The following is a 23,112-nucleotide window of genomic DNA, read 5'->3' as shown; positions in this document are numbered from 1 at the left end:
TCCATTACTAACCTGGGCTTCATGTTAGCTTCCAATACAAGGCTGAAAGGAACCCCAACCTTATTACCCCACTTGCTACCACCACAGGACAAGTGGGAAGAGCAAGGCTAAGTGCCAGATTTGGTACATTTAGCACAATTTTTGGGGCCGCTGAGGGCTGATATTATTAGCCTCGATGGAGGCCAACATCAATGGCCCCTTCCCTGACTATTAATATCAGCTCACAGCTGTCTGTTTAGCCTTTGCTGGTTAGATTTTATGGGGTCCCCCTGTAATCTAGCCAGTAAAGGCTAATCAAACATCTGTGAGTTGTTATTAATAGCCAGGGAACATTTTAAGCTAATGGCCCTTTCACTGGCTAGTAATTTCCCTGTACTAGTAGTAGTTATGAAAATTACTGTCACGGGTGTGTCAGGTGTGACAGACAGTCATTCTGGATCCGGCTGTAGAAGGTGCAGACACCTTCTTGATCCTTTCACCATACTTCCCTCTCTATGACCCAGCAGTGAGCTCCACTTTTTGCAGCTAATTAACACACCCTTGCTGGACCTTTAAATAACACCCAGTCTCTCCAGAGAATCACTGATGATAGAAGTATATTCCTCTGTCCTGGTCTGGAGTTCTAGCAGTCAACTTGTTTCTTCTTGGATCGTTGTCATGATCGCTCTGGTGTCTTCTCAAAGCTAAGTGTATCCCCTTGTCTGTTTATCTTGTTTGTCTTTAGTTGCAGTGGGGTTGACTAGTGCTCACCCTTCCCCCTTCCTACCTAGGGCCTAGCTCCAGGGTCAGTCAGGGCTAAGGTATCCTGCTTGGCAATAGGGAAGCCAGGGTGTAGTAAGATTTAACTAGGAGTCTCCATTCTCCCTTTTCCTAGTTGCTGGGCTTCCTCTCCTTTTCTCCTCGTCGTATGATGGGTGCTTCCCATACCTAGCATGACAATTACCCATGAAAATTACATGTGGGTGTTTGTTTTTATTTACAGTACAACTATAGGATTAGTATAGGATATAGTATAGGATATCAACCCCACAAATATTACCAGCCTGAGAATACCAACCCCCAGCTGACTGCTTTAGCTTGGCAAGTTGTCAAAAATGGGGAGGACCCCACACCTTTTTTTTAAATTATTTATTTAGTTAATTTAAAAAACGGCGTGGGGACCCCTCTATACTTGATATATAACCTGTCTAAAGCTGACAGCTGAGGGTTGCAGGTATTTTTTATTTATTTATAGCACAGGCACTGACAGACAAATACTCCCATCAGCCGTGCCTGCCCTTGCTTTTATCTGTGACAGCAGGCATAGGCTGATGGGTGTTGTAGTCCCATCTGCCAATGCCTGTGACCGGAGGTAAACTTTTTAACTCTGGTCACATCTGCTGGCTCACACTGTCATCTGACAGCGTGGGAACCGAAGCCCTCTGACTGGTGGTATTAATCTTACCACCGATCATAGGCAGTGTTTCCTGCGCTGTCATGCACATGAAAGCATGGTGAACACCCGATTTTCGGGCCCCCCTTTCCCACAATGTCATCTGACAGCATTGAAACCGCAGCGCTCTGACCCGTGGTATTAATTTTAAAACCAATCAGATACGCCGGTGTTTCTCATGCTGTCATGCAGATGACAGTGCGTTTGGGGTGCTGAACCCAAACAGTAACATGGACTTCCTGGTGAAGTCCACATTCGGGGTCGGTGCCCAAACAGTAGGTGTTTGGTATGGACCCCGAACTTTACAGTTCGGGTTTGCCCATCTCTAGTTATACTGTAGTTTAACCAAACATGCACAAGTGAAGCTGGTCTCTCAATAATGTTTTTATCATCACCTTTTGTAGCTTTCTAAACTTAATTTTTCTTACATTTGAAACAAACTGATTTCAAAAACTAAAGAATAAAGTAATGTAAATATATGTTACTTTATTATTTATTTATTTTATTTTTTTTGCAGGACCCTAAGATTCTGTCCACACTGGTCTTGTCTATTCAATTACTGCACATCAATAAAAATAAATTGAAATCAAATTTTAATTTACTAATTCAATATTTGTATAAAGGACTTTTAAAGTCAATACACATGAGGAAGGGGAGCAATAGTGCTGAAAATGTAGCTATCACACCTGGCCGTGGGAGAGACAGAGGGCAATAAAACAAAACATTAGTATTATAAATGGCACATGGTAGCCTTGGGCGGCCCTTGTTACAGAATTTTCACTGGGGTATAGGAGCTTTTAGTTATGTCTCTGCCCACAGAGATCAAGTCTGTCAACTCAAATGATTTTTTTAATATAATGTTTCTTCACAGAGCTCACCCTATGATTTATTACTGTATTAGGTATATATTTTTCTTTATGTCATGTCCTTTCTAAAAAAACAGCATAGCATTTCTGTTCCCTTCTGCTTTGGGTGAACTTTGTGCATTAAATGCAAACAAGAGAGACGGCTAATGAGAGGGAAACTAATCTGCACTAACAATTAATTCTTCCTTCTTCTCTTTCCTAGTGATGCCCCAACGCCCTTCTGTATAGTCAGCAATACAAGCAGGAAATAACTGTAATTATAATATCACATTGCAGCCACATAGGGGTTAGGGATGATGCCACAGTGTGCCTATATATATTTTAATAAGTAGTGCAAAGTTTATCCGCTAAGTTACAATAGGATAAATCCATTCTCCACATATGGATAAGTAATGGAGTTCAAGTAGGTTCCCAGAGTTATTCATTGCTATTCTAATTTTCCCCTGTAATATTCCATAAAAATAGCATTAATAAAGTCATATATACCATAAAAAGAAAATATCAACAAATCTTTTCAAAATATATATCACAGCTTAAATATCAGCATTGATTCTATTCAAGTAGGATAGTCTACCACATTATTCTAAAAAAAATCAGTCTGTATTCATTAAGGTTTTTTTTGGGACATACATATTTATGACTCTGGGATAGGTCATCAATATGTACAGTAAGTCCCGGATGACCCCTTTAATCAATATCTTACAGAACCACAAAAGAAAGTGGCAATTCTGGGAGGTGAAACTAGTCAGGCATCATCTATGATTTTTAATGTTCTGAAACTAGAATCAGCATAGTGAGTGTAATAAAGTCAGTAGCAAAATAATCCGGAACCACGCAATGTGTCCTTTTACACTCATGGTTTTCCTGGCATTAGTGTAGATTGAGATCAAAAGACTTTGTCTTAGGGCTTATTCACAAGTCAGTATTTGGTCAGTATTTTTATCAGTGTTTGCCAAATGCCAAAACCAGGATTTTAACTTACAGAGAGAAACTATAAGGCTGCGTGCACACGATGCGTTTTTCATGCATTTATGCTGCGGAATTTCCGCAGCGGAAACGCATCAAAGCGCATTGTAATCCGCACCCCATGGTCCCCAATGGCATTCCGCAATGTCAATGCACATGCTGCGGATTTTTCCGCAGCGTTTCTGCAGCGCTCATAAATCCGCAGCATGTTCATTAATTTTGCGGAAGCGCCGCCATTGACTTGCATTGAGACGCATAGAATCCGTGTCTGTACATATGTACAAGCGGATTTTATGCGGTTCAATGTGCGTATGGTACCCAAGTCTGGAGGAGAGGAGACTCTCATCCAGACCTGGGTACCATTATACCTGTGAAAAAAAGAATAAAATAATAAATAAAGATTATATTCACCTGTCCGGCGGCCCCTGCAGCGCTTCTCCTTCCAGGACCTGAGATGACGTCGCGGTCATGAGACCGCAGGCTGTCTCGCGAGATGCCGGCAAGCCTGGAAGGAACCAGGAAGGAGCGCGACGGCACACGCGGCGGCATCAGAGGAAAGTATAGCTTTTATTTTTTTATTTTTACGGTCACACTGTATAAATCCATGCTGTTTGCATAGATTTATATAGTGTGACCTAGTTGTCAAGCACTTTCCAAGTGATGCTATCGCCTGGAAAGTGCTTGTCAGTCTGCATGCGGAAACACATGCGTTAACGCATGTGGATACGCATGTGAATCCGCATGTATTCTGCAGGAAAAACGCATGCACAATCTGCATGCGTTTTTTCTGCCAGGGAGATGCAGAAATGCTGCAGAAATTTTCTGCTTTATTTCTGCATCGTGGGCACATAGCCTAATAAAAGAACGAAAACTGTTCTGTGTTTTGTAGAAACCCCTGGTTTTGGCATACAAATACTGATCAAAAATACTGATGTGTATTAAAGCCTTATGAGATACTTTGCTTTTTGAGGATGTTAGGCATCTGAAGGTTTTCATAGTAAGCTTATTGCCCCATTCAGACCTCAATGTTAGTTCACGTAATCAAAAAAGTGGGACAAGTGTCATCAGTGTTTAGTATCCGAGTTTCATCAGTGTTTGGTCAGTGGTTTTATCAGAAGTGTTCTGCAGTATTTTTCATGTATAGGATAATAAATAAATTATAAATCTTCTTCTACCAATTCAACGTTATCAGGAATGGCACACGGACTTCAAACTGATGCCATCTGTGTGCTGTTCTCGATTTTCCTGGACCCATATACTTGTATTGCTACTTTGTGATGCCAATAAAAAATGGACATGTCTCCCTGATTTTGCACAGATACACTTTCCACAAAAAACACGCGGACATAGCCCCCTAGACTATAATGGATACGTGTTCTAACCTTGAAAACCACAGATAGAACACGTATGTCAAAAATGGCTCTGAATGAGGCTTAAGAGACAGTGTGTGTTGTCTGTGGCAAATGCTTAAACAGAGAAAGCAGAATAGAGGCACCCATCCAAGGCAAACGGGAGCAGTGATACATTACTGTCACTTTTTATTGTGGCTTGTTTAAGACATTGAATCATGCTGACAGTAATATTGTGGTATGGTGTGGACTATCTTACTTGGATTGGCCATAATCAATGCTGATATTTAAGCTATGATGTGTAGAAAAGCAGCTGGTAAGGTCCTAAGCTATGTGTCACTGAGGTGGTTAGCTTTGGTGAGGTAAGTCCGGCAGATGAAAGGTGCCAGCAACAGAAGGTTACTGAGAAGTTTTTAATGGGACCAGATTTTAGGCTATTAGGAATGACCATAAGAGCTTAGAAGGGAAGGGTCGCTCCCAATGATCCAGTCCAGGTTTTCCAGATCCTATTTATTGCAGCTGAGTTTTCTCAGAGATGTCTGCATTTGGGAGGAGGAGAGCCCTCTAGTGTTTTACAGACTTGGCCACTTTCTGAATGAGCTGGACTTTGATTTAATATTGCTGCATTGCTGGACATTGTCCCCCAGTGTATGGGCTGTTTTCCTTTTATTTACATTTGTGCCGAATAAGACTGCTTTCTTGTTTTGAGTCCTGTGGAAGTTTATGGAGACAATAAACCTTGCCTTGTTGGATGAGAGGCATTGCCTGTGTATGCTACTGTCTGCCAAAGAGAGTGTATCCCTACAGATATTATTGGGAAAGGTTTGTGGATGATGCTTCATTTTATCTTACATGTGATATATTCCCATGCAAAATATTATAGGGGAACAAAACAATGACATTTGATAGTTTTGGAAATGTACTATTGATGGTTGTACAATGTACTGATGGTTGTGACAGAAGCCATAATTGTCACTGAAATACATAATCCTCATGTTCCTAGCAACCTTTCTGTTTGACAACATACTGTGACAAGATCAACATAATATTTGCATAATCATGAATGGAGATGAGCAAATGTATTTGAGTGGAAAGTTAATTCTCCTTCAATCTCACAAAAAATGATTTCTCCAGAAAGCAATTTTTTTTTGTCATTTTCGCCTCGTGAATTCAGCAATATGGCTCTAGCTGTGTTCACCATTTTGATGAACTGTAGAGGGCTGGCAAAAGGTTAAAAAAAAAAAAAAGAATAACACCTCACCGCACACCTGTCTTGCTGCCCCGGCAGACCGGTCCTCCGGGACTCTTCTTTTTGTCTTCCTCCATCACCCGCATCCTGTTTGGCCTGTTTTACTCTATGCTGGGTATTCTGGCACCTAGGAGGCCTCTGATGTTACTGTACACTGAATATGTCTTCAGCAACGCACATTGTAATATCATGATGTTACGACATGGCACACAGTGACATCAGAGGCCTAGTCACTCTGAAGACCCAGCATAGAGTAAAACATGCTAAAGAGGATGTTTGTGAGGAGAAAGAGTCATGGAGAAACAGATGACAGGCTCCAGGAGCAGACGGACAGTTTAATGGTTGGATTGGCGAGCGGAGAGGTGAATATTGTTTTTTTTTTCACATCCTCTGTTTATTGTGGTCTGGGGTCTGGAGAGACTCCAGACCATAAAAAGGAACAATCAATTCACAGTAAATAAGTTCAATGCAATTTGAATTTCCCTGTAAAATCCATGGAATTTAGCTACTTCGAATCTTTGTGATTTGATCAATTCTAATCATGTGTAGCTGACATAGCAGGTGCTACAAGGCCCCCAAAAAAGTAAAGTCCACTTGAAGATAGCGATGGATGATGAAAGCCAAAAAAATGGGAAATAACATGGGAGACCTTTTGGAGAGCGAAAAAATCATACATCTTTCTTGTTCTTTTGAGAAAAGGCCCAACATAAGTTTTGCTACGGGACTCCATGGTTACTCATTACATCCTTGGAGATGAAGTTTCAAAAACCAAAAATGTAATTGTAATTGATAATATCATTAAGCAAAGAATGCATAATAGGGAAAGTAGTCCTAAAAAACCATGTTCACATGTTCAGTATTTGGTTAGTTTTTTACATCAGTATTTGTAATCCGAAATCAGGGGTGGAACAATCAGAGGAAAAGTATAATAGAAACACGTCACCACTTCTGTATTTATCACCCACTCCTGGTTTTGGCTTACAAATACTGAGATAAAAAACTGACCAAATACTGAACGTGTGAACGTGGCTTAAGTGTCTCTAAATGTCTAGTTCAGTGTTTGACAGCTGTTGGCACATTGAGTGAATTTGCTTCACTAAGAAACCATAGTCCACATGCATAAACCTGCACACTGCAGGCAATATAAGCAGCAAAAATCTAATTTATAACAATTATGGTCTTGTGATTTGACAGTGCCCTGACATTAAAACTGTGCATGGACATGCATGGATGTCACATTCCTAATGTAGCATTATTAATTTCAGAAAAAAACAAAATAAATAAAAAAACTAAATGCAATACAGCAATCTGTCCTGGGAAATTTCTTAGACAATAACACCCAACCCAAATGTATCCTATGAATTTAAGTTTATAAAGTTAAAATAAATATATATTTTCAAACTTTTTTTAAGAAAATGGTTATGTTGCAACCATAACATACATAAGTGCCATTTAATTCATGTGACATAATCGTTCTACAAAATCATCACTGCACGAATATGCAATGTAATATAATCATATTACTTTATAGATTAGATTGTATTTACATTGACTTTGGCTGTAATTAATGCCAAAATGTTAAATCATAGAAAATGTATATCGAGAGAGGCAGGGCACAAACCCATCTGATACATTACATGACGTAGTCACAGGTCGTTATTTTTGCCGCATGTAAATAGTCCGTTTGATAAACTTTGCTCCACTTACACAGCATACACGCGGGTATATAGAAGTTCATGCAATTCTGTCACACTCCATTATCACATATGAGTATAGCTACCTTACTACCATACCTATGTTGAAGCAAACACCAGTTTTTCTTGGGAGGGGGTATATTTTTTCTGTTATTTGCTTAATTGCATTAGCATAATTTGTGAGCGTATAATCAATGTTAAACGAAAATGACAATGATCACATACATTAATATACATACATTCATCACCTTACAGTATTCTGCATGTGCAAACATAATTTTGCAACTTTTACAATTTAGCTCAAAATTTATTTGAGTTATGAGCGTCGCAATATTTACTAAAATTATGTTTTGACATTTTGTGTTTTTTTTTTAAAAAACCTAGAATAAAATAGTTTATAATTAATTATATTTAATAATTAATATAATTATTAATTGCAGTATTTCTTTACGATACTGACTACATTTTATTAACAAAACATCGATATCAGGTATTTGGCACCTACAAATTAGAAAAAAAATCGATCTGAGTTAACCAAAATGTACATCTGTCGCATAGCCAGATACTATGATATATGATAAAAAATAAGTAATTTCTAAATAGACTTCTGTGTCTGTAAAAGCAAATTAACATTAAAAAGTAAATTTTCAGAAAAAGTGTATGCCAATCAAAATAGAGAGCTGTCCGCAAATAGTATCAGAGTATGTTCACCTACATTAATAATGTTTATTTTTCATAAGCTCCTTTCCTTTGCACTTCAACAGTAGTAAAATATTTTACTTCATCGGCGAAACCTTGCCCCGAAATCTCTGGGGCAACAGAGCCATGCCAATGCTGAAAGGTTTCAAATATCAAACTATGCTATTCTGTCAGGGTCTCTGCGATCAATTAGCACATTTCAATGACATGAAAGGTTACAGTCAGGCTCATTTATATCACATCCCTTGTGACAAAATGTGGTTTCAAGAGAGCAGCGAGCCCCTGAGAACCTACACAGCGCATAGAATTGTCTCTAACAAACTTCCAAAATGTTAATCTTGTTTTAGTTTATTTTACACTTTTTCAGATTTAGAAACCATAACATGAGAAGTGCAAGAACCTCAACCAAGTGCCCTTTAAAGCTTTCATTGATGAGCGAGAATAATTATTTAGTCTAAGAGCCTGTTCATCTGCGTTTTTTTTTTTTAATTTATAGGATTTTGTTTCACTGAGGATGGCAAAAATTCTGAAAAAGTATTATATGTAAAATATGAAAAGGGACTGATTAGGAAGCCCTGTAAATCTATTTAACGCTGCATTTTCCAGCTATAATAGTACCCTATGTAGATATGTAACTGCAAATAGTAACAATAGGGACAACACTCTACAATAAACCAATAAACTGTATATTGTACATTAGTGACTAATAATACACTAAATAAAGTAAAAAAAAAAGAAATATATAATTATAATTTAAAAAATAATAATTATGGTTTGAAAATGCTTAGGCCTTTTAATAAAATAAAGGGAATAGGGTTGCTTTATTATATTAATGACTATAGGATTCCCCAAAAGCAAAGCAATAAACACAACAGAAAACAACAGAGTGACAAAAAGTTATGTATAATTGAATGATTTATTGCAATAATATGAATATTTTGTATCAGTAAGATCTTGTAAATGACTACGGGTTTATCGGTAATATTTGTGTAGAAGCAATGAAAGCAGTGACTTTAAAATCCCTATAAATTCACTTAAAAGTACATTTCTAGGTAACAGCATGTTTTAGTGTAGACATGAAATGGCCTCACAAAAACAATTATAGAAGCAGCTAGAACCTGACATATTCTGCTTCATTGGGAAAGCCTCCCTGTTTAGTTCTTCATGTTGCAATCTGAAATATTTACAACCAGACAGTGCCTAATTTTAGTTTTTAAGTGCTTTACCAGTTCTATGAAATACGATCAGCAGCTGCAACACAGAAGTATGCTGAATGCATCACAGCTATTCAGGCATCATGCAGAATGAGACAATCTCTCTCTGACGAACAGGCCATTCTGATCCTTAACATGAACCTTCAACATTTACTGACACTCGCATTTTATAGATCATAATTAAATTGGGGTTTACACTATATAATATTTTATATGTTCACTTGCCAGAATAAGCATACAATTATTATTATTATTATTATTATTATTAGTATATTCCCTGTTCTATAATAGATAGACAACATGGTGATGGTAGAGAAATATCATTATGGTAATAATAATTATATTTTAGCTTGTATTATTTGTACCATGTATTGTAGATCTACAGACAATACTACACATAAATATAAATTAATTGCAAGATTGCATAAAATTTGATCAAAACACAAAGTGTATAAAAAGACCACAATTGACCACATTGATACAAGTGAGATACTAAATAAGTACAGTACTTGTATGGAGTAATGCCAAAATATTACTATAATGAAAAAAAGGAAGGACGACACCACTGTTTAGTATAATAATTAATACCTTTGTGTAAAAAAAAGTCACAACACAAAATTACCTAATATCACAAATACATAATTATATAATTTTTATATGAAGGCCATGCACTAAATGCAATCAATTTTATTCACCTGTATAAATAGTAACTTATATAGGAACTATATCACACTAATGTAACTGCCTGTTATCATTAATCAATTTTTCCTACTTCTGCCAAAGGCCATATTATTGTCTGTAGCGTATAATAACGCTGCACGAATAACTTTAATATTCAGTTTTATTTAGTGCTCGTTTTCTGCACAATATTTTAGATTAATGATGTTTTATTAATGTTTTTCTATGTATTGTTTGCATTATTAATAATTTCTGCTACTGTTAATATTTTTATAGTTATATGTGCTGTAACTAGATAAAGAAATCGCATACATAATCCAAACTATTCTGAACGGTATCTCTTAAAAAGTGAAAGAAATAATGTTAATTGCTAAATTGTACAAAAATCTAAAAACAACTCCATCTGTGTATCCTCATGGTATTTGATAATAAAGTGTTTATTATTGAAAGTACAATGATGTGACAAGCAGAAGTGTTAAGTATTTAGGGCCAATGTGTGAAATTCAAGCTAAAGCATTTTTCTTAGGGTATCAAGTTTTCGAAGAGCTGAGAAAGACGGCCAGATCGGCAAACATATGGCCGAAAGCCCATTTGGTTTGAAAACAGAGAATCTTGTTGCCTTCACACTGATCGAATGCAAACACATACACACACAGTCTCCACGTGGAACTGTCTCCATACCAAAACACAAGAGCCAGGAGCAATGCTTAGTGTCTCTATCAAGGAAGAGGAAGCCTCAGACATTTAGGAAAGAATCCAAAGGAGAACAGCAAAAAGGGTTATAATATATACATATATATATATATATATATATATATATATATATATGTGTGTGTGTGTCTGTGTATATATATATATATATATATATATATATATATATATGTGTTATGATACATGTCTAATATATATATATATGAAAATAATGTATATATGCATTTTTTATGGTAACGTATACTTCTGTTAACAACATGGGATACAATTTAAAATATATATATCTATAGGTATTGAAGTGTGTCGTTAACAGAAGTACATGTAAATATGTAAAACATATATTATGTATATCTGCATAGATATATATATATCATCATTTTTATTGCAATTCCTTGAAAAACAAAATACTTAACACTATAATGGGAATGTAATAAAATAATAATATATTTTAGTTTAAAATAAGAATTATAAATGAATAAACTATAACATATCTTAAACTAAAATTAAATCTATAGAATACTAAACCTATGAGATATAAGTGTAAAAGTTCCTATGAAATTCCATTAACCATAGTAATATCATTGACAACAACTTCCTTTATTAAACTGCGCAAAGTGGTAATACAGCAGAATAGTACAGTGAGAAACACAATGCTGTGATTTAAAAAGAAAAAAAGCACAGGAGGCAGAGATGACCCCAAACAAACAGGACACCTCCCCCTAAAACTTTTCCTTCTTGACATTAGGAGGCTCCTTCCCAGACTTCTGTCACTGATTGATCCCTTAACCCACACACCACCCATAACTGGTGATCTGATAGCAACCAGCACATTTTCTAGTTTTCTTTTGCTGGACGAGAGCTAGTCTGGGATAGAATAACTCACCTTCTGTTACAATCCTGCTACCTTATCCTTGCTCCTCCTGACAGTTACTGGAGGTGGCTCCTTGAAGTTCAAGTTCCCACTACTGAGAGTGACTTTCCCCTATGCAACAGTTTCAGATCACATAAGCAATCAGAAGAGCAGCAGCTCCAGTTCTACTCCAGCAGTATTCACTTCAAGAAGATTGCAGAACATAAAGTTATCAGAAGGAAAGAGACCACTGAGAACTCAAGGGTTTGGGTAGAATCCCACGTGAAATGCTGCTCAGCACAGAGGTGTTTCTGCTGGTGTTGAAGACTCTGATGAGCTCATGTTGGTCTTCAGAGGAGATAGCTGCCGGTTGTCATTGGCTCCTTTGCTGTGTGTAGCATGTGTTTAAGTAGAGTAGTTCCTTCTGGTCAGGTTTACACTGGTGTTTTTTCTTCCCACACAGAGTCTGAGTGCAGCACACCAAGTACAAGTCCTCAGGAATTCTCTCGCCCTCCTTCCCCCTTTCTGCTTCTTTTTCTACTGATGGTCTCTCACATTACCAGCCTGTGACAGTGCACAGCTCTCTGCCCTGCTCTTTACACTGCTATATGTTCTTGTGTGCTCACATCTGCAGCCGTGTGATACAAATAAGTCATTTTATCTGTAGAACGTTATTGTAGAACATTTACCTTTCTTTCCTCTCCACTAGATGCCAGTGCGGAAATGGAAATAAAATTCAGTCTGATGTGCATTACTATTCCTTCAAGAAACTTCACTGCAAAGAAGTTTTAACAATCGTATCAAACAGCTGAAAATGAATTGCTTGTAAGGACACTTAGAACTGTTGAAAGCTAAATGTGGCCTTCCTCGGATCTTAGATTAAAAGCCCATATAACTTTACACATGTAGATATTCACAACTAGAGACAATTCAAAACAATAATGCACACACTATGGAAAACAATGCATGTGCAGTTTTAATAATTGGTTAGTTAAGTAACAATAATAATGAGCATAAACAATCAATATGTAGTAGACAGTCACATTTTTTATCTAATAAAAGTATAATAGGTGACATGAGCAATAACAAACCCTCTGGAAAGGAGATTATTTAGCTGGTAAAACTATTCTGCAAATATTGGACTGGCCTGTTTGACTGAACCTGTGACCATGTAGCTAAGGCTGATATATAAATGCTAGACCTATTCATATGACTAGGTCTCACCACTTAGGAAACCAATTGTGACATCACCAGGGTGGTAGATAAATTGGAGAGTCACTAACCATAATGGTCATATGGAAGTGATGGTCTTATTGGAGAGTCACTAACCATAAGTACCAGATAGTCAATTGGGAGTGGTGTTTGAGTTTGTATTATATTAGTACAGCTAAAATTTATGTAAAACCCTTTTAATTTTCAAATAAGTCTTTAGTGTTTTCTTTATTATGATTTAATATATTTACCCAATATATTCATAATAAAAAAGCTAATATACTTAGAAACAGGATTTGGGAGAATATGCAAAGCTGTAAAATATTATTTCTTGTTTTTGAGCATCTACTACATTTGCAAAATGTGGGGGTCTATCCAATGAAATATACTGCAAAGTGGAGCAGTTAAACATGTTGGTCTCTCTTATTCCATATTTTGGATATGTACTCCATCCATTGGCTAATTTTCTATTAAGAATCCTCTACAAGCAGTATTACAATGTACTTTACTAGGGCTTCTACAATTACTTCTTACCCCAGCTGCTAACTAAGATAGCATAGTCATCGGGAATGCGGACATACTTTGTGGAATCCCCTACTACAGCCTGGCTCCAACTTGAAATGGCTAGTTATGGAATAACCATGGATTGTAATCATCAGTATGGTAAATGAAGATATGGCATAATTTATATTTAGTGTCCCTGTAAATATATACATTTTAAAAACCTATTCATACAGCCAAGCAATCAATTAGTCAAGGAATCCAATAGTCACTTAGTGGCTCTTGAATGCTCTTGCATTATAACACAATTATGTCCATATGGTAACTTATCCTACAATAAGCACTTAAGGTTACTTCAGTTAGAGCAGAGAATAATACAAGTCATAACCAGAGTGACTTAATGCAGCTATAGCTACTACCACAGTACACTACTTAAAGGCATTAAAACACTCATTAACTTTTGTTAGCGCTGGATGTGCACATTTATTTTAATTAAAATGTACTTTAGTGCATTATGGGCCAACCAATTTATCCTTAGGTATGTCTATAGAGCTGTGTGGAAAATGTAGAAGCAGCGAGTTTTCAAATAATGAAGGGGAATTATTTGTAAGCATCAAAATGGCAATTGTTTCCACATGAGGACAAGCACAATTCTCCAACAAGTAAATATAACATCAATTTTTTTTGCCTGTCCATTGTTTTAAAATTAATCTGCTGGTATATCTTTCTATGTTGTACAAATGATGGACGAAGGTTAAATTTGATGGACCCCAGTCTTTATTCAACCTATGTAACTATGTTTATTGCCAATGTATCCAAAGGCAAGTACTAGGATTTTGAGGGAACTATCTGCTTCTAATGATGCACATAATCCAAAATATGTTCATTGATGAGGTGACCACTCGTAAGCCATTAGCTCTGAAAACAATAATACTGTTTATTTTTTCTTCTTTTTTGCTTCAATAAAACATATTGCAAAGAAAATAGAATAACTCTTGAATATTAAAGAGGTTTTCCCTCCAAAATTTCATTTTAATCAATAGATCTTGGAATACTCATAAGTTCCACAATTGGGTGTGTTTAAATAAAATGTCCCTGTGCTGAGATAATCTTATAAATGTGCCCGCGCTGTGTACTGTGTAATGGCGGTGTCTGACCGTACAAGGACATGGTCTGATCATACCACAGCTCCTGGGCAGGGGAGGAAGCAGAAGAGTATACAGACAGGAGAGCACAGGATCACAGATGATTCTTTCTTTGAAGTAAAATATTATTTCAAATCAGACAGGGAAATGTTTTACCTCACAAAAAGAATCAGCTGTGACCCTGTGCTATAATGTCTGTATAGTCCTCTGCGTCCCCCCTGCCCTGGAGCTGTGGTATGATCAGACCATGTTCCTGCACGGTCAGACACAGCCATAACACAGTACACAGCAGGGGCACATTTATAAGATTATCTCAGCACAGGAATATTTTATTTAAATACATCCAATTGTGGAAGTTATTATCATTACAAGATCTATTGATTAAAACAAAATTTTGTTTGTGGGAAAACCCCTTTAAGTATGCCATGCTCTGACTGGTAAATACCCAGTTTTTCTCCCTCTACCCAACTGATAAAGGGCAGTTCATTGTAAAGGAATTCCATGCACCACTATATCAGACCTGTGCTTTCGTGAGTCAACAATTCACACTATTGCTAGTAAATCCAAATAAAAGTATCCAAGGCACCAGGTATATTTTTCAAGAAGCTCCTATATTGTTTACAACATAGAAAACCTAAAAGCGACAACATTTTGGCCACACATTGACTTTTATGAGTCATAATTTGGAAAATGTTTCCAATTTATGGCTTGTAAAAGGCCTTGTGTGTCTCAAACGTTGCAGCTTTTAAGTTTTATATGTTTTAAGTAATAAAGATGCTTCTTGAAAAGTATAGCCGATTACTTGGCTATTTTGGTCAATTGATAAAGATTTCACCTCCACTAGTTAGAAAAGCCTACCTAATGGTAATTCTTCCAGCAAACATATTTGGAATCTCTCTACCTTTAAGGCCCCATCACACATAACGAGATCGCTAGCGAGATTGTTGATGCGTCACGGTTTTCGTGACGCAATAGCGATCTCGCCAGTGACCTCGTTATGTCTGACAGGTAGCAACGATCAGGCCCCTGCTGTGAGATTGCTGATCGTTACAAAGCTTTCTGGACCATTCCTGGGTCATTGCGCTCCCGCTGGGCAGTGTGTATCGCTGTATTTGACACCTTATCAACGACCTTGTTAGCGATTCAGAACTGAGAAACGTAGGCGTGCATAAATTGGACTTTTCCGCGCCCCTCGTCCCCGATTGGTGGTCACTACTGCGTCCTTGTTTATCGGATCCCACCAGCGTTCTCTGGCTGTGACTCCACTTTGAAGAAATCAGACATCTTTAGTGAGGTAGATATTGTTTGGGGTCTCAAATGAGTTTCCATTTTTTAATTCATTTATAGGACATCTACCAATTATCTGCTATCATTGCTCTTCAGGGAGGGAGGGCTTGGCTTCTATCTGTATATATATGCTTTTGCATGGGCAGATATTTTAGGGGTCTCGTGCACACACACCCACACAGCACGTTTTCTGACACGCTGTCCTGGCCAACCGCTTCAGAGTTTTTCACACGCCAATTAACATGAAGCTTAAATCAATAGACTGTAGCTTTGGCCTGTTGCACGCTTCACAACTTTCTTCGTCGACGTGATGCAATTACGTACTGTCCGCCTGGCTTCGTGGACTCTGTGGACCGAGCCAATGGGGAAGTGGAGCTCGGTGAATGGCGTGCAAATGATCCTGCAATTGCAGGCCTTCAACCAGTGGGACATGGCAGAAACACCCATGATGCGAAGACAGCCAGTATTTTAACGGTCCTGGTGCTGTTCCTTGGCAGCATCAGAACCTATAGTGGGCAACTATTCATGTTTCTACACTACTGACATTTCTGTACTGATGTGTCTAATAAACTGTGTGTTCTACTATGCAAAAGCTTTGTTTCTCATTCTTTCAGTAGTAGCAGTAGTCACCGCAGTAAGCAGTCCATATATATATATATATATATATATATATATATATATATATATATATATACACATGCGTATACAGATACATACATACATACATACACACATACATATACATTTGTGTACTCGTATGTAAGCAGATTCATCCATGTACTCATACATATTTTTAAGTACATAAATATATACACACATACTCATATACACATACGTATACAGATAACTATATATACACATACATACTCTCAAACATACAGATATGCATACACATAAATGGCCATTTACATCCCTCCATATATATTCATATAAATATATGGACATCCATACATCTGTACAGGAACAATGCACACACCAGTGTTCCCGTCTGACCGGATGCGCAGTAGCGATGTTAAACCAAGGACGCCCAATCAGAACGCAGTAGCGTCCACCAATGGGAGATGAGGGGGCGCGGAAAAGTAATTTTATGCACGCCTTTGTGACACAGTACAGTCCCTATCAAGGTGTGGATCGTTGAAATAGCTGCTGTGTGAAAGCGTCCCAACAACCGCCGAGATTGTTAGTTAGATCACTGGGGCGGCCGAAATCGTTGGTAAGTTCTGCATGTCTGACATCTCCCCAGCGATCACGAAACGACTCTCCAGCGATCCCAAAACCGTGACGCACTAATGATCTCGCTAGCGATCTCGTTATGTGTGACGGGGCCTTTAGGCTTGTCCATATCGCTAGAGTAAAGAAAAATTTTTGGCCAAAATTATCTTCTCTGAATGTATATCTCACCTGGAGAAATCTTGTAAACTGGCAAGCAGAGAAAAAAAGAGCCAGTGCTTAAGCAATGTTTGCCCTAGCAACAATGTTTCTATGTTCTTTGGGAGAGGTACCAAGTGTTTTAGGACAGGGTATAAATTTAGCAAAATATAATTTTTGTTAATATGTAGCTTTCATTTGAGGATAATTATCATCATAAATTGTTAATTTGCTGTAAAATCCAGATTTCTAAGGTTTCCAGTGACAAATCTCTCCATCTACCACTTGTAGCATTGGCGTTCCTGCCTCCGGCCGGGCAGAGACGCTGATCCCCTCACCGCCGCAGTCCCGGTCCAGCGTCCTCCGGCTTCCCTCCTGCGTCTGCCCGGGGTGCGCGCACAGCATGCAGTTCCCCAGGCACTGTGCTTAGGGCGTGCACACGTGCGCTCCCTCCCTCTTAAAGGGGCCGTGCGCACCATCCTAAAGAGTCCCCGGCCAATGGCCGGAGTACTTCCCCTATATAAGGCACGTCCTCCAAAATGGAGGTGCCTGTGCAAGATTGTTATTTGTGTGCTAACACTCTCCTCAGTCCTCAGGTTCCAGTGCCCGCCAGCCTGTCTTTCGGCCGTGCACGCCTGCCTGTCTATCAGCTGTGCCCGCCTGTCTGTCTATCAGCCGTGCCCACCAGCCTGCCTATCGGCCATGCGTGTCTACCCGCATCACCTGCCTGTCTACCAGCCGTGCTCTTCTGCTGTGCCTGTCAGCCTCGGCCATCAGTCCCGTGGGAGTCGCCTGCTTTCACACAAGGTTGGTGCCAGAGTGACACCTGATTCACCTTCCCGGTCCCTCCTTGGTTCACGTAGTCGACAAAGCTCGACTAAGCCGCCGTGAGGCCTGGATTGGTCCGGGTAGTCACTTAGTTACGCCCCTCTGGTCCCTCCTTGTATCACAGCACAGAGGTTCCACCTCCCGGATCTGTAGCACCACTTCTGGATTTTTAATATACCAGTAGCAGAAAATGTGTCTAGTAAGATAGATTGTTTTCCTCCTATTCACAAAACTATTAGTTTCTGCACTGAACATAAAATAGATGGATATTGAAAAAATATATGCCTATTATTGTCTTACGAAGAATATACCAATAATTTGGAACAATGTCCGAGATCATCATAAATGAAAGACACACATTTATATACAGTGGGGAAAAAAAGTATTTAGTCAGCCACCAATTGGGCAAGTTCTCCCACTTAAAAAGATGAGAGAGGCCTGTAATTGACATCATAGGTAGACCTCAACTATGAGAGACAAAATGAGAAAACAAATCCTAAAAATCACATTGTCTGATTTGGAAAGAATTTTTTTTCAAATTTTGGTGGAAAATAAGTATTTGGTCAATTACAAAAGTTCATCTCAATACTTTGTTATATATCCTTTATTGGCAATCACAGAGGTGAAACGTTTTCTGTAAGTCTGCACAAGGTTGGCACGCACTGTTGCTGGTATGTTGGCCCATTCCTCCATGCAGATCTCCTCTAGAGCAGTGATGTTTTGGGGCAGTCGCTGGGCAACACCGACTTTCAACTCCCTCCAAAGGTTTTCTATAGGGTTTAGATTTGGAGACTGGCTAGGCCACTCCAGGACATTGAAATGCTTCTTACGAAGCCACTCCTTCATTGCCCTGGTGGTGTGCTTGGGATCATTGTAGAGCCCATCCGTTCACCTTTTCTGCATCGCACAAAGACACGGTGGTTGGAACCAAAGATCTCAAATTTGGACTCATCAGACCAAAGCACAGATTTCCACTGGTCTAATGTCCATTCCTTGTGTTCTTTAGACCAAACAAGTCTCTTCTGCTTGCTGCCTGTCCTTAGCAGTGGTTTCCTAGCAGCTATTTTACCATGAAGGCCTGCTGCACAAAGTCTCCTCTTAACAGTTGTTGTAGAGATGTGTCTGCTGCTAGAACTCTGTGTGGCATTGACTTCGCCTCTAATCTGAGCTGCTGTTAACCTGCGATTTCTGAGGCTGGTGACTCGGATAAACTTATCCTCAGAAGCAGAGGTGACTCTTGGTCTTCCTTTCCTGGGGCGGTCCTCATGTGAGTCAGTTTCTTTGTAGCGCTTGATGGTTTTTGCAACTGCACTTGGGGACACGTTCAAAGTTTGCCCAATTTTTCGGACTGACTGACCTTCATCTCTTAAAGTAATGATGGCCACTCGTTTTTCTTTACTTAGCTGCTTTTTTTCTTGCCATAATACATAATACCATAATACAAATTCTAACAGTCTATTCAGTAGGACTATCAGCTGTGTATCCACCTGACTTCTGCACAACACAACTGATGGTCCCAACCCCATTTATAAGGCAAGAAATCCCACTTATTAAACCAGACAGGGCACACCTGTGAAGTGAAAACCATTTCCAGTGACTACCTCTTGCAGCTCATCAACAGAATGCCAAGATTGTGCAAAGAAATCATCAAAGCAAAAGGTGGCTACTTTGAAGAACCTAGAATATAAGACATATTTTCAGTTGTTTCACACTTTTTTTTTAAGTATATAATTCCACATGTGTTAATTCATAGTTTTGATGCCTTCAGTGTGAATGTACAATTTTCATAGTCAAGAAAATACAGAAAAATCTTTAAATGAGAAGGTGTGTCCAAACTTTTGGTCTGTACTGTACACAGATCAGTCTTCCTGGTCCCTTGGCAGAGAAACAGACCCAAAGCATGATGTTGCCACGCCCATACTTCACAGTAGGTATGGTGTTCTTTGGATGCAACTCAGCATTCTTTCTTCTCCAAGCACGCCGAGTTGTGTTTCTGCCAAACAAGTCTACTTTGGTTTTATCTGACCATATGACATTCTCCGAATACTCTTCTGGATCATCCAAATGCTCTCTAGCAAACTTCAGATGGGCCCGGACATGTAATGGCTTAAGCAGGGGGACACGTCTGGTACTGCAGGAACTGAGTCCCTGGCAGCGTAGTGTGTTACTGATGGTAGCCTGTGTAACTTTGGTCCCAGGTCTCTGCAGGTCATTCACTAGGTCCCCCCGTGTCGTTCTGGGATTTTTGCTCACCGTTCTTGAGATAATTTTGACCCAACGGGGTGAGATCTTGTGTAGAGCCCCAGATAGAGGGAGATTATCAGTGGTCTTGTATGTCTTCCATTTTCTAATTATTGCTCCCACAGTTGATTTCTTCACATCAAGCTACTTGACCATTGCAGATTCAGTCTTCCCAGCCTGGTGCAGGGCTACAATTTTGTTTCTGGTGTCATTCGACAGCTCTTTGGTCTTCACCATAGAGTTTGGAGTGTGACTGTTTGAGGTTGCGGACAGGTGTCTTTTATACTAATAACAAGTTCAAACAGGTGCCAGTACTACAGGTAATGAGTGGAGGACAGAGGAGCCTCTTAAAGAAGAAGTAACAGGTCTGTGAGAGCCAGAAATGTTGCTGGTTTGTAATTGACCAAATACTTAATTTCCACCAAAATTTGAAAAAAATTTCTTTCCAAATCAAAGAATGTGATTTTCAGGATTTGTTTTCTCATTTTGTATCTCATAGTTGAGGTCTACCTATGATGTCAATTACAGGCCTCTCTCATCTTTTTAAGTGGGAGAACTTGCACAATCGGTGGCTGACTAAATACTTTTTTCCCCACTGTATGACTCCATTATATTTCCCCAAAAATGAACTTAAGTCGAGCCTTAGAATAGTTTCTAAAAAGTTCCTGATGATAGTTATTTAATATATACAATTTCTAACTTTTTGTCACTGCAGCGAGTCAAGCATCTGAAAATGTCCAATGTTACACATTTTTGTAAATGCCAGTTAGATCCTACATCTAGAGTAATAAGTTATTCTGCATATTTCTAAGCACTGGAGCAATATGTTGTCATATAGAAGTATTGCATTAATATATTGTTAATTAAGAAAATTAGAATAAAAACTAAAGCCCTGTAAAATGGCCACCAGATATGTCCTTGAAGGGAGATATGTATCACTGAGGTTGGCAACTTCAGTGATGTAAAACCAGAAAAGCATGCTCCAGCACAAGTAGTGCTGAGAGGGTTAATTAGGTGTATTAGGGCTGTTTTTTTCGAGCAGTCATAATGGATGGGGGGGATTGGCTGCTCACATATCCCCACCCCCAGGGCGTGTGTATAAAATGGAGACCAAGTGTCTTATTCAGTGTCTGTGGCTGGAGATGTGGAGACCTCCAGAGTGTTTGTGCCAAAAAGACACTGACCGTGACCGTGAGCAGGTGAACCCGCCATATTGTATTGGACTGTTTATTTTCTGCTTTTGTTACACTGTGCCGGACAAGGCACAGTGCCTTACTGCTGAATGTGCGGTTTATGCAGCATAATAAACCTGCCTTGGACATTTTAAAGAGACAGTGTCCAGTGCCTGCCTCTAACGCGGCTAAGTGAGTACCAAACCCCACAGCCCCTATATATCACTAAAATGTAACAAAATAGGGAAAAAAAGATGCAAAATATATTTGTTTAATTAAATCTATATGGACAATAATTCCTACATTTTCAATTTCCCCAAGAAGATAAAACATCCGAACTATAAAATATCTAGAACCGGTGAGGGGAAAATGGGTTAACAGAAATATTCTAAACACAAAAGAAATTCTATGATACCAAATTCCAAATGAGTCTTTAAGCAGAAAAAAGCAAGGTCCTTTGGGGGTTATTTATACGTATAGATAAATTGCACATTCTTCTTTTTTAATAAATACACTTGATTGCATTCCAAGCTAATTTGCTTGTGTTTGTAACCTATTTGATCAGTTATGATCACTGACAAGTACACATTTCATTTTGGAGCAATTTCCCAAGACTTGTGACCTCATTCTGAATATTCAAACATATTTTAGAATACTTTATTTAACAGACTGCCTTTCTGGCTAGTTTATGTTGTGGGTGTTTCTCAGACATTAACCACTATAGGTTGGCCTTCTGCCTTAGTGTTTGTAAAATAATTTTATATTGGCTATTTATCTTTAACTTTATTATATATGAATACCTCCCCAAAACAGTGAACTTTACCTCACATATGTGACAGTGGATCATGGAAACAAAAACAGCATAAACTTAGGAATTTGAATTAAAGCTGCCCCCACTTAAATTCTGTATATATATAGTTTTTACTTAGATGGTTGTGGTTAGTACATTGTTCAGATCTGCAGTAAAAAATATATATATTTTAATTTTCTTTTCAAAGAACAAGGTCATTATTCATTTATTAAATAGTGTGGTTAACTCAGAAATTAAATTTAGGGGTGAAACTTCTATTAAATAAATGTGGGTTTCTAAATAGTTGTATAGATTACAGTAATAATATAAAAGGTATAGAGATTCTAAAAACAAAGATCCAGATATCTGAACAAGGCTGAGTTCACACATTGCTTATTTGATGTAAATTTTTTATGCAGATTTTCCGCATATAAAATTCGTAATTTTACAAGTTTATAATACCAGTAGAGTTTTAGCTTAACGAGAACCTTTCAACACAATTTTGTAAAGTAAAGACATGGCTGTATTGGCGCTGTGATACAGATTAAATTGATACCTTTGGTGAAGAAACCATCTTTGTGGTTCTTCTTTATTCACCATTTGAAATTTTCTGCTCCTTAGATTTCGGTGCACAGGGGCTGGACTCTACACTGAGTCTTCTCCTCCCTTTTTGTGATTCATCTGCCTGCCTCCGGTCTGTAAATAACAAGTCATTGTTTTTCAGTGACCTGTCTACTCAGTTTGAAATATCCTCAATTTTGAACAATTTGCAAATTGCTTTTGTGCTAATTGACTAAAATGGTCACCACTATTTTACGCATTGCAGAAGATTGCATCAGCCAATGAAGGATCATATAACA

The 23,112-nt window shown here is 38.3% G+C and overlaps 1 protein-coding gene across 9 annotated transcripts in view; it reads right to left on the bottom strand.

Moving 5' to 3' along the window:
* Positions 1-12,440, bottom strand: part of EYA4 (EYA transcriptional coactivator and phosphatase 4) — a 563,063-nt gene extending 550,623 nt beyond the window's left edge. For 4 of the 9 annotated variants that reach the window (XM_073671267.1, XM_073671275.1, XM_073671271.1 and 1 more), the window contains exon 1: positions 11,742-12,438. The gene's annotated coding sequence lies outside the window, so the exon portion shown is untranslated. Of the gene's footprint in view, positions 1-11,741 lie in introns of all 9 variants that reach the window. The other 5 variants (XM_073671270.1, XM_073671274.1, XM_073671277.1 and 2 more) reach the window with 3 other exon arrangements.
* Between the last annotated feature and the right edge of the window lie 10,672 nt (positions 12,441-23,112).

Source organism: Phyllobates terribilis, unplaced genomic scaffold, assembly GCF_046119375.1.
Source record: "Phyllobates terribilis strain yellow unplaced genomic scaffold, ASM4611937v1 Scaffold_3__8_contigs__length_932513732, whole genome shotgun sequence".
NCBI lineage: Eukaryota > Metazoa > Chordata > Amphibia > Anura > Dendrobatidae > Phyllobates > Phyllobates terribilis.
This window is presented reverse-complemented; position numbering and strand designations above follow the sequence as displayed.